Source organism: Camponotus vicinus, unplaced genomic scaffold (assembly GCF_025532165.1).
Source record: "Camponotus vicinus isolate PSW18456_S1 unplaced genomic scaffold, iyCamVici1.0 SCAF_7, whole genome shotgun sequence".
NCBI lineage: Eukaryota > Metazoa > Arthropoda > Insecta > Hymenoptera > Formicidae > Camponotus > Camponotus vicinus.
This window is the reverse complement of record NW_028141979.1, coordinates 17,616,287-17,630,308: the sequence shown is the minus strand read 5'-3', so window position 1 is coordinate 17,630,308 and position 14,022 is coordinate 17,616,287. Positions and strand designations below refer to the sequence as shown.

The 14,022-nt window shown below is 38.0% G+C and overlaps 1 protein-coding gene and 1 pseudogene across 1 annotated transcript in view; both read left to right on the top strand.

The window, feature by feature from the left end:
- LOC145974706 (uncharacterized) overlaps positions 1–14,022 on the top strand; it is a 138,482-nt gene that overhangs the window by 84,132 nt on the left and 40,328 nt on the right. The gene's annotated exons all lie outside the window — the stretch shown is intronic.
- LOC145974744 (uncharacterized) lies at positions 12,063–13,921 on the top strand (annotated as a pseudogene).

Here is a 14,022-nt window from a genome sequence, read left to right as displayed (position 1 = left end):
AGACGTACGCGAGAATACCAAAACATCTTATACGCGACAACGCAAACCTGCTGATCTTGTTTAAACAGGACGGTACCAACTTGAAACACGTGTACAACGATCACGTGAATACCGACATGTCGTACGGGGATTTCAGTGAATTATGTCGTACTTGTTGGCAACAAAAGTATGGATTCCTAGTGATAGATAAGGACAGCTCATTTACGAACGGGCGATACAGAAAAGGATTTAACGTGTTCGCGATACCGCAAAACGATTAGTCGCTGCCAACACACTCTGTCGACATGGCTGAAAGCGGTAATGTTCGCGAGGGAGATTGAGAAAACGAGCGAATCGATCCGCAAGAAACATCGCGCTTTGAAGACCGGTAAGATCGACGACGATATCGCGGTCAAGACCCATTTTAGGCCTATTATCGAGCCACTACAAAAAATCGTCGACAACTCTAGCTTAATCGCGGTGAAAAACGAGCCGGAAAGTAACGCTGACGCTATAATTAAAACGTTACCCATCAAGCGGTACAAGGAGGAAGAGGAGGAGAAGGAGGAGGAGGAGAAGGATATGACACCGAAAAAGAGACAACGATTGAAGGCGAATCGTTTATCGACATCGCATACATCGGATGAACCGCTGATAACCTCCACACCGTCCGCGACAACGAGAATCGTACAACCCACGATACCCGAATCACTCGCAATCGAAAATGTTTTCGAAACCACGGGCAACCCGCTCGAATCACCATCTGTTCGAAACATGTTACAAATGTTGGAAGATCAAAAAATGTTACGAGAGCACTTCGGCCACTGGCACAAAAGTACATGAGCGCTCACCTTAGTGGCGACAAAAAAACCCAGATCGATTACGTGTACGGTGTCTATTTCGACAAGAATGAAATGTGGCTCGGTAACAAACGATTCGACATCGGCGCAGATGACTCTATAATCATAGACAAAGTGAGGTACATTGGTACACCTGGATTATACGAGTTGATCTTCAAAATAATTCCCGATGATGACATATACACTGAGGACGATATGCAAAAATATAAGAGCATATTAATGGCGACGAGTGCGCATAAACGTCAATATGATGCGCAAGGTCAATTAAAGAGCAACAGGGGATACAAGTATAAACACATAATTGCACCGTTGATGTCGATCGAATCGAAAAAGAAAAAATGCGGTACGGGAGTATCCATGCCTCGCGCGATGACACTAACCGACAATAAGATCGATTACGTGCACTGGGACAATCCCAACGAGCTAGTGGATCGTCTACGATTGCTCGACGCTTCGCGCCGAGCTGGCCACAACGCTCACGACAACGAGATCCTGTCGATTATAGAGGAACTTCGCGATGTCGGCCTTATTATAAATTAAACGGTGTCTCAACGAAACTGATCAGTCGATCGACGTCACTCGCATCGAGAAAAAAAAATGCCCATCAACAAATTTGGATTATTCGAACAGAGAAATGAAGCAATTAGAACAAGCGATCATTGGGGTAAATCGGTGACAAGTTACTTGCGTCAAAACGCTCTGTATCGCGTCGCTACGTACTATGACGCGAGGTCGCGCAAGATTCGCCGTGTAGCGCAACCTGAGGCTGATACAGATGCAGTCAACAAACTGTACGTGGAACAATGCGTTAAAACGTTGAAGAATCAGCAGAAAGAATCAGACGAGAAGCTGACTGTGTTCGAGAAGGACGTGCTTTGCAGACTGCGATAAACGAGCTTCAGCGTGTGATTAACACTAATTCAGAAACAGCTACGAGCGGCTAAGGAGCGGCTATTGTACAATTATTGACATCTACAAAGGCTTATCGAACGAAGGGTTATCGAACTACAATGAGTGGCAGTGATCGAAGAGGAAACGGCTGTGAACGAGGCTACGAACAATTCAAGAACAGCTGCGAACGAGGTTATGAACACCTCAGGAACGGCTGCGAACAAGACTATGAATACGTCAGGAACGGCTACATACGAGGCGGCATACAACTCTGGAACGGCTACGAACGGGTCAGAAAGGATTGCCAACGAGGCTGCGAACGGGTCAGAAATGACTGTGAACGAGGCTACGGACTACTTAGAAGCGACTACCAACAGGGTCAATTACGGCAACAAACGGCTGCGAACATAGCTATCGAACGGCAACGAACGGGGCAGGAACAGCTAACGAGCGGCTATCGAACGGGTCAGAAACGGCTATCGAACGGGGCAGGAACGGCAACTAACGGGGTAGGAACGGTAACGAACGGCTATCGAACGGGTCAGAAACGGCTATCGAACGGGGCAAGAACGGTTATCGAACGGCTATCGAACAGTAACGAATGATAAAACGCACGGTGATACTCGGGGCACACATCGTTTGATCGATGAATCGAAACAACGATGGATCGGCGATCGGGAATAACCAAGGAAGCGAAGAAACAACATAGTTTAGAGAAACGGCAGTTGGTGAACGAATTGCACGCGCCGGCGAGAAAAAATTTTCCCCGAAGACACGTCATAGTGCGGGGATACGATGACTTGTGGCAAGCTGACATTGTCGAGATGCGTCCATATTCTCGTTTCAACAGAGGTTACCACTACATACTCACAGTCATCGATGCGTTGAGCAAGCACGCGTGGGCCGCACCACTCAAGAGTAAAGGCGGAAGCGAGACAGCTGACGCTATCGCTGAGATAATTCGAAATAGCAAAAGATAGCCGAAAAACTTACAGACTGATATGGGGAAGGAATTTTATAACGCTGACGTGCAACGGCTCATGCGGAAACATGACATCAATCACTATTCTACATATTCAGTATTGAAGGCATCGATCGTTGAGCGATTCAATCGCACGCTGAAAAACGACATGTGGAAGATGTTTACGCTAAACGGATCTTACAAGTGGATCAGCGCGTTGCCGCGACTCGTATCGGATTACAACGCGCGCAAGCATCGAACGATCGGTATGCGACCCGTCGACGTTACCCCCGCGGTCGCTGAAAGATTCTTGGCTACTGTGTATAACCGTGTAAATATCGCGGGTCCCGCAAAATTCAAAGTAGGTGACTCGGTACGCGTTAGCAAGTACAAGACAATTTTTGAGAAAGGTTACACGCCAAATTGGACAACCGAAGTGTTTAAAATTGTAAAAGTGCAGCATACTAATCCCGTAAGCTATCTACTTGAGGATTATCGCAAAAAACCTATCGCTGGAGCGTTCTACGAGCACGAGTTGCATCGCGCGAATTATCCGGACGTGTATCTCGTGGAGAAAGTACTGCGTAGGAGGGGTGACGAGGTTTACGTGAAATGGTTGGGATTTGACAATTCGCACAATTCTTGGATACATAAAGACAATGTGATTTAATTCATACAGTGTTTATTTTTAATTTTCTGGAAAAATATATGTGTATGACATATATAATATTTGAAAAATGAAAATATACATAAAAATCCTTATCAATATTCCTTGCGATAGTACATGTATTTTTAATATAAGATGTATGAGATATGCATTACATAAAAATATATGAAATATAAAAAATATATGAAATATAAAAAATACAAAAATCTTTATTAATATTTCTTTCACACGCACACACACACACACACACACACACACACACATTTTACAATGGTATCTTATAATGCCCCCACGGTAGCGTATCGGTGGTTTCGGGTACGATATATCGCTTGTCGTCGTACGGACTCAGAGCAATTTTTGTCTCGCGGATTGTGTATACTTGGTGCAATTTCAATCGTATACACGACTGCTGGCGCGTCATTTCAATTTCTTCTTTCAAACACCGTATGTAAATCGTCAAACGTTATCGTTCTCGCGACAACGTTGCTCTTGACGCCTTTAACTTTCTTCGTATCCTTTTTCCCATCGACTCGTAACGCGTACATTTTTGCTCTGAGCCCGGCAAATTCGGTCATTATGGCACCATTCTTTTCATCCTTCATTAGACCCGATACCTTTTTATTTACGAGCGGCATACCGTACGCATTGTTCGCAGCATAATCGCTAGTGTCGAATCTGCTGACGTCGCGCTTCATATTTTTGTACATGTCTTCGCACTCAATGTGATATATGAGACTATCGGTATCGGTGTACATGACCTTTCATTTGTCGCGATACATTGACGTCATATACTCGTGATGAAACTCGTACAAACATGTCTTGGATATGTCGAGTATACACATACCCACGTAGATTGGTTTGTAGAATTTCACCTCGAGTTTGCGCAATTCCACAGCTATTAAATTTTCCGAAAAGACGCTTCTGCTGTGGAAATTTGGTTTAGCGATCATTGCCTCTGCACCGTACCGCCCGTCCCAGTGCGTTAGTAATTTTACATCAACGCGATTGCGCACATTTTCCATCGTTTTGCCAAACACCGCATTGTTCATTAATTTGTATAAATTTTTTTCAAAATCGTTTTTAGCCAATGTTCTAAAATGTGTATTGAGTTCTATGTAATTTCGAAGCCAGGGAGATTGAGAAAACTGTAAAATTCTATGTATTTTTGTAACGCGAAGACCGTGACGCGTACACTGCTGCAGGTTGCGGTAGTGTATCACGTAGCGTTTCTTATTGTATAGCGTTGCAAGCAGTTTGAATTCCCGCTTGCCAGGTGGTTTGTCGCGTGTCGGGCAAAACGGTAGGTCAGTGTGCGCATCGTGAAGATGTTGTGGATACTCGAGATCGACTTCGAGGATATAGCCTGTAGGCGAATCTAGCGCGATCGATGATACGTCAAAACTTGACACGTCGTCGACCCATCGAAAATCGGCGTAAGGCAACGGTTGACACATTGCCCATCCATATAAGTTATTTACATCGAAATACATCAAGTACGACGATGGTTTCGATGGATCGTATGACTCCATGTACTTGTTATTAGCACGCGCGTATCTGTTGGAACACTGACTCAGACCACCGCGTATACCGCGTTCGATAAACATGACCATGTCGATGTCGGTAAGCAATTCAAACGTAATCTTGGTATGCTTCAACATGGCGTCCCACGTGTATCCGGGTAGAGTATAGTAATACGCAGGGTCGAGTCCGTAACTTTCGATACATTTGTCGCGAAAGTTTTCAAAAATATCGGCTAATAACAAGACATCGATTTTAAGATATAAATCGCTATATTCGTCTAGCGTTCGAATGGAGAATCGCGTCCAGATGGTCTCGGCGTGCGCGTAATCGCTCTCGGATATAGTTTCACCGGTTAAGGAACTGTAAAATGATTCGCGCGGTGGTAAACATGTATCTTGCAACTTGTCAACGGAATCGATGTATTCGTATGGAAACACACCTTTTCGTGTTAATAATTTGAAGTTTTCACTCGATAAATTTTGAAATTCTGATTTTAAAATATCTAGTTTATCTTTATCTAGATAAGATGCTAATTTATCGAGACTTGCCGTAAGAAATTTGAATGAATCGATGAAGCGTAATTTTACTTGATGTTTTGGTTTTTCTTCCTTAAGATCGACATTTTTGGTAAACGATATATATTTCTCTTTCGTTATTGGAAGTAACTCGACTCTCCCTTCGAACGCTGTGGCTATTTCCTCGATAATGAAATGCGAATCATAACCGGATAAATTATGAAACACTATCGGAATACAGAAAGACTCTTTATAATTTAAATTACAATTTGAATGAGCGGGACCTCTGTACCGTCCAGTCAAATGGCAATGATCGCGTACGCGTGTATCGTCTTGCGCGAACGATTTTTCGCATATATGACATTGAGTAGCGCTATTAAATTTTTCACACTCTTCGAATGTTAAATCTACCATAGGGACATTAGTAGTTAAAATATTTTGTACACGAAATGCTAACATTTTAAGTTGCTCGACGAACCATACTATACAATCGGTACTGCGACGCGAATGGTATGCGGATAATGAGTCGTCGTACGAGCAATGTATATAATATGCTATGCTAAATACTTGATGGTGCTGGCACATATTCTTCTCTTCCTCCATCTTGGCCAGAACGCATTCCAAGTCGGCGTACACGATGAATGGAAGCTGCTCTTTCCTGTTATAATTGTTAAACGATAACCACTTGTCCTTATCGCTCGGTAACCGGATAGCGCAGTCGTTCATCTTTCCACAGTCGACAGTATGCGACTGCTTGTCGTCCGAACCAAAGTAATGCAAGCATCTATAAAAGAAAATAAAAATTTTTTAAAAATTAAAGATTTATATACAATTTGCTACATAACTTATAATTATTTAAATTATGCACACCGATCGCAGATATATTTATGATTCTTGTGTTTGCTCAATTGCGAGCTCACGAGCCGGGATAAGTTCTTGATCCAAGCGAAATGCCCGACGCTGTTGCCGTCTTCCACATACAACAGGTTGACGTGCTTATCTCGCTTCTGTTCCGAAAGACGTATCGGGACAATGCTGTTTTCTTTCTCGATGCTGTAGACGTTGATCGAAATATCGTTGACAAGTTCAAACTTTTTTAGTTCAACGTCATCGGAAACTCAATATTTTGTACATTTAACACCGTCGTATAGTGGGGATATGAAGATTCCCGATTCGTGTCTCTTTCAGCGGGATATAGAGCGGCCACCACTGCCCACGCGAAACACGCATTGTCTCTGGATTGTACATTAATTACAGCTCTCTTCATCATAATTTCTCGCGGCAATTTAATATAACATCCCGCGCGCATAGGATTATACTTATTTATATTTACAGTTAAATTTTGTATTCGTGACAATGCCCAGCCACTATCGCGTTCCTGAAATTCTTCCAGCGATGCTAGAGTGGGTTCGATAACGCGACGCTCGTACCACTCGTGTAAATCGGATGTGCGAAAGAGTTCACAGTTTCTCGTATTGGTACTTTTATTTGCGCGCTTATCACCCGACACAAATTCACCATTGAATATAGTATTCACTTTTACATTGTTGTGTCTTCTTATAACGTCCTGCACATGTTCTATCACAATGTCTTTGGCGTCATCGAGAAATTGACGAGGTTCGATATGGTTTGCGTTAATCACAGCACCGGTCAGAATACGGTTATCGAACGCGGTATCAATCTCGCGCCACACAAGTTCATTTTGATGCGCGCTACATCTGGCACCCGCGTTATTGTCGCCACTGTAATTACCACCACTGGGCATAAACTGTCTCTGCAATCGAGTCTTTGCACCTTCGAGTCGCGCGATCCGAGCAATCAGCGATTGTCGATTCCCGATCGATAATCGTAGTCGTTTGATCCGACTTTGCTCTTCCAGCGACTCGATGTACTCGTTGTAGCCATGCAAAATATTCGCCCAAGGTGGCAATTTGGTTGGATCGCTCCACCAGGTCGCGTTCAGTCTGTTCGATGTTTTCCATTTTTTTGTTTTTTTTTCTTTTTTTTTCCTGTCTTTTTCACACTTTTAACACACTTTTAACACACTATGTCACAGTTTTCTATGGAGCACTTGCACACATACATTGCATAATCGCGCAAAAATCTTTCTAACAGAATATCGCTATACTCTGACAACCGATGCGCGTTCAAATCACGTACTGTGACTTGATGCGCTTCAATCCTCCCTATATTTCGTCTAAACCTGTTTTTATCTTTGTGTAAAATAAATAAGTATGGTGTATCATAATAATCATTTATTTACATCTCAGGAAGAATTCGTTCTCTCTCACACGCGCGGCAAGGGCACAAAGCAGCCGAATATCGGCGCTGATATGTTGCAATTCTTCCTAGAAAAAATATGGAAAATAATTCTGGGTCGGCCCTAATATCCAATCCTCTTCAAATACCGCTGTTTATCAACCGGACATCGGTTTATGATTGTTTATACTTGTCATAAAACATCCAACACGTCCCCAAGCGTCCCCCGCCCCGCGCCTCCGTACTATGATTTGATATGTTTCAATCCTCCTCCTCCTTATATATTTCGTCCAATCCTTTCTCATCTTTTGAATGTGAGAAGCAAAGGTACATCGACAAAAAAAAAAAAAGGCGGGATCCTAAGATCCAATCCTCTTCAAAGGAATACTGGTGTTTATATTGTTTATGTTAAAAATATATAATGAAGAGGAGTCTGCTGCACTAGAGCATCATTTCTTTCGTTGCTCTTCTGTGTTTCGGTGGTCTTGTGCAATGGCTGAAGAGAACGTAATTATCATCGACGATGATATGGTGGCTGAAGAAAACGTAATTATCATCGACGACGATACGGATGATGATAATTATTGGATGGATCCAGTTGTGGCGGAGAGGATGGAGATAGAGAGAGAGGAGAGAGAGATGGAAGATGATGGATCTGATATAGAACCCTTGGCGAAGGACAGTGATTACGATAGTGACAATAGTGACGATATTCTTGATGAACGGTTACAAAAGAAACAGCGAGATTTAAGCATACCTGAAATAATAACATACAACGAAGCAACAAAGATATGTTGCATTTCCTATTACTATATGGAAAATGGATCAAAATATTGTACCGAATGCTTTCTAGAAGATCCGCATCAGTTTGAAGAAACTTCTGTTCGAGAACATAGAACCATAGCTTATGTTCATTTGGAGAATATGTCATGCAAAGGGTGCAGAAAATGTTTGAATCAAATATTGCCCTGCAACATGTGCCCTATTTGCATAAATTAAAATAGATGAGTCATGGATAACATTGTAAGTATCTTTTAATTTATTATATATCAAAAGTATCTTAAAATAAATTATTAAATAATTTAAACTAATGAAATGCATATGTTTTCTTCTGTTTTCAGAAACGGCTTCCCCAACATAGCCCGACGGCCTTTTTTTTATATTCATAATATAAATTTTTTTATATTCATAATATTTTATATTCATAATTTTTTTTTATTTCTATATTTTATTAATTTTTAAATTTTATATAATTTTAATATTAAGTACACACACACACACACACACACACACACACACACACAATTTGTAATACTCATACACATTTTTTTAAATAAATTTATATTTCAAAAAGAAAAATGTATAATTATTTACGCACCTCTCCCTTGCACTACCCTTTTCCCATTCTTTGCGCTAATTATAAGTCTCGCTATCGTTCTCTCTCTTTCGCACGCGATATTATCGTTCTCTCTCACACGCGCGGCAAGGGTACAAAGCAGCCGAACATCGGCGCTGATACGTTGCAATTCTTCCTAGAAAAAAATATGGAAAATAATTCTGGCCCTAATATCCAATCCTCTTCAAATACCGCTGTTTATCAATCGGACATCGGTTTATGATTGTTTATACTTGTCATAAAACATCCAACACAAGCGTCCCCCGCCCCACCCCGCAGCCCCCGCGCCTACGAAATCCCCTTCGTCCCGCGTGACGTCATTCCCCCGCGCCACCGAAAACCCCCTCCATCCTGCGTGACGTCATTCCCCCGCGCCGCTGAGATCCCCTCGCACCTCACCCCCCTGAGATCCCTGTGTTAGAACCCGCCTTGTATACCTACTTACGGCGTGAAATTATGTGAATTGTGTACCGTATTAATTTTTAATTTTCTGTTCTGTTTAGGTTTATCAAAACGCGCTCATCGAAAAATCCAGCAATCCGGCTCTAACATATCGTCTCCGCATATAGTGTGTACCAGTGCGGCTCTCACACATCGTCTCCGCAATGTGTACCAGTGCGCACTAGTGCTTTAATTAATATTAATTTTAATTGTACATGAGAATTTTATATTTATTATATTATGTATTTATTATATTGTATAATCTCTTTTGTAAATAGTTATAATTTAGTAAAATTAGATAGATAAATAGAGAGAGCGCAATAGAATATGTAATAGTAATATTATAAAAAATATTAATAAAAATATTGTAATAAATTTTTAATTTTTTCATTTTATCTTAATCTAAATAAAAAAGAATAACCTAGAGGCCCTTTAAATATATTTAAATGTCCCATTTTATATGAATGGTCTAAAGCAGCAGATTCTGCTCGGTTTCTGCTGCCAATCTGCCGTCAGATTACGTGCGCGCAGATCTTGCTCGATTTTTGATGACAATCTGAAGTCAAGTCATGTTAGCAGATCCTGCTCGGTTTCTGCTGCCAATCTGATGTCAGATTACGCGCGCGCAGATCCTGCTCGGTTTCTGCCGACAATTTGACATCAAGTGATGTTAGCAGATCCTGCTCGGTTTTTGCTGACAATCTACTGTCAAATTCTGTGAGCAGGTTTTGCTAGCAAATCGTGAGCCTATTGCGGACATAACGGATGCCAATCTGCTAGCAACTTTCGTGGAAATCTGTCGCCAATCTGCTGGCAAATTGCGCGCATTTTGCTTACCGAGTATGTGTGATCCAAATAAATATTTGTACAAAATATGAAATAGCACTAATATATTGCGGCTTTTATATTAGATTACAAATAGTAAGTCATGAAACTATTTAACACTTACTGCAATAACATCGACTGTATTAATCGCCAATTTTGAATTTAAAAGAGAAAAACTAATTGATTTGTTTTAAGATCATAAGTTTTACTAAGTAGACCTGGAATTAAAGGATTTAAGAAAAGTTACATACAAAAATTTTACCCGAGTTGTATTACAATTTACACATTTTTATTATTATGAAATATTTAATTTTGAAATTAATCATAAGCTTTGCCAAGTAAATTTGGAACTAAAAAAATTAAGACCAAAGCGACTTACAAAAAGTTGGCGTGCTCGAGTCAAATTATAATACATATAATTTTACAAATTTATAAATATACATAATTTTACAAAGTTTGCGAATTATATACATGCAATTAATTTCAATTATAGATTAATACGACTCGAGCACGCCAAGTTTTTGTAAGTCGGTCTTAATTTTTTTAGTTCCGAATTTACTTGGCAAAGCTTATGATTAATTTCAAAATTAAATATTTCATAATAATAAAAATGTGTAAATTGTAATACAACTCGGGTAAAATTTTTGTATGTAACTTTTCTTAAATCCTTTAATTCCAGGTCTACTTACAAGGGAAGTGTCACAACTGTCCGGAACCGATTTGATTCTCCTTCAAATATGTTGTTAAATACACAAATCTAAAAGACACGTATTTTTTTATATGTGCGGATTTTGAGTTTTAAGGGGTGAAACACCCCTTTGAAGAAAAACGGTATTTTTCTTTAGGATCGAATATCTGCTAAACTATAAGAGGTAAAGAAAAAAAACGTGCAACAAATTTTAATGGCTTGAAGAGTACTTTAAAGTTATATGAACAAAAATTTTTTATTTTTATTTTTATTTTTTTAAACCCCCCCACCACTTAATTTTTTTTTTCAAAATTAAAATTTTTTTACCTAATTTAAAGCTTATTTTTTTCCAAATTCAACCATGTGTAATAAAGTTATGTTACGAAATATCATTTTCGAAAATTAGTTATAAACGCTCCCGTATATACGCTCATCCGTGCTATGTGCGTAAGTAATTACCGTCGAACAATAAGATATATAAAAAATGTTGATGTATAATTTTTATTTATGTTTTCTATGTATTTATAACTGCGTATTGTGTATATTTAGATTTTTAAAAAGATTTTTAAATATTATTAATAAGAATTTTTTTAAATATACCCCCAGCTCTCTTATTATTTCTTTAATATTTAATTTCTTCTATGAAAATTAAAAACAATTTTTTTCTAAATTTATCTACCTATAATAAAATTATTTTACAATTGAATCTTGCGAATACATGTTGCAATAAACAAATTTTATATCTTACGTTAAATGAATAAGATAAGATTATATGTACGTGTTCCAGATAAGATTATATATACGTGTTCCAGATAAGTTATTATTTTTACAATTGAATCTTTGCGAATAAATACATGTCGCAATATTTGGCATAAACAAATTTATATCTTACGTTAAAATGAATCATAAGATTATGTGTTTACGTGTTTCTGATAAGTTAATATAAATTGTTCATGTAGCAGCATAATTCTCACAATCAGTGTAGTCTTTTCGTTGTAATAATATCTGTGTAAACTGTTTTTCTATTGCAATAGAAAGCACAATTTAACATCTTTGAATATGATTATCAATCCGCTTAACGTTGTTAGACTTTTATTGGTATCAATAAATTCAATATATCTAACAGAAACGCCAGTAACTGAAGCAGAAGTGGAATTAAAGGAAAACATAAAAAAAATATTGCTGGATGGTGTTTTTCATTATAATGGGTTGGAAGTAACGGAAGAAATATATCTCGATTATGAAGAACCTTATAAATTACATAGTTTTGAAATAATTGAAGATGACGAAGAAGCATGGAATGAAGATAATTTAAATTCTCATCCTCATTGTTCAAATGATGATACAAATTTTGATAGTTCTTATAAAAGACGAGCTGTTGAATATTGGCGACATCGGGACACTGATGAAAATGACAAAAAAAGGAATCGTCCTCTAAAAGTAGTACAAAGTAAATTTAGAAGAGTTTCATCTGAACGTCAGTTAAGGCGATGGGAAGAACAAATACAATCAGGTGGAAGTCGTATAGAAAAATTATCTTACATCTCCAAATTTACACATGATAAATTTACTGCAGCTGTTGAATCAGGATTCATGGTTCATGATATTGATCTAAAATGATGGGCTTTACAAGCTCAAGAAGAAATAGGAAATTTAAATCCTATATTTAAGGCATCTCACAGTTGGATAGCAAGATTCAAGAAGTCTCACCGAATTGTTTCAAGAAAAGTTACGAAGTTTGTCACTAGAAGAACATTAGAAGATTCTGTTGATTTGCAACAATCAGCTGATAATTTTCTGGAAACAGTAAAACCTCTTATTGAACAGTTTGGATCTGAAAATATTTACAATTCAGATCAAAGTGGTTTCCAATTGGAAATTCATTCTGGAAGATCATTGTCTAACCAGGGAGAAAAGAAAATAGAACGTGTCGTGCAATTCATATCATCAACAACCCATTCATATACGATACAACCAATAATATCTTGTAATGGCAATTTGTTGTCACCTTTATTTATTGTATTAAAAGAAGCTAATGGTAAATTTGGACCAAGAGTAGAAGAAAATTTATTTAAACCAGAAAATGTTATTGTAAAAGCATCGAAATCTGGTAAAATGACATCAGGTATTTCCCTTTTATAATTACTTTCTTTAACAAACTTATTTCATTTAACAATTTAATAAGAGTCATAAAAAACTATTAAATTAACATTTATATTTTTTACAGATCATTTTAGAATGTGGTTAGAAGAAGCTTATTTTGCAAACATTGGTCCTAATAGCGTTCTTCTTATCGATTCATGGACTGAACATTGCCCCAATACTATTTCGGATTTAACACCTCCAGGAACACATATTACTACTATGATAATACCGAAAGGAACTACAGGAAAAATACAACCATTAGATGTTTATGGATTCAGAATTTGGAAAAATTTTGCTAAAATATTTTCAGATACGGTTTTACTGTTGGAAAGTAATATAAATTTACATGAACGAAATAATATAATAAAATTACAATCTTTGATACATAATCAATTGTCATCCCCACGATATCAAAACTTATTTAAATATTCGTGGTTTAAAAGTGGTTATACGAATGAAAGACCAGACGAATTTGAAAATCCAGTACACTTTAGTTTTGACGAAACTTCAACAAAATGTCATATCGAAGGTTGCAATAATATAGCAGTAGTAAGATGTTCTTGGTGCAAGAAGTCATTATGCTTGAAACATTTTTTTGTCGAATATCATTATTGTAATGTGTATAATGAGTGAATAATATAAAATGCAAATATATTTTTGTTAATCTAAATATGTACAATACGCAGTTATAAATACATAGAAAACATAAATAAAAATTATACATCAACATTTTTTATATATCTTATTGTTCGACGGTAATTACTTACGCACATAGCACGGATGAGCGTATATACGGGAGCGTTTATAACTAATTTTCGAAAATGATATTTCGTAACATAACTTTATTACACATGGTTGAATTTGGAAAAAAATA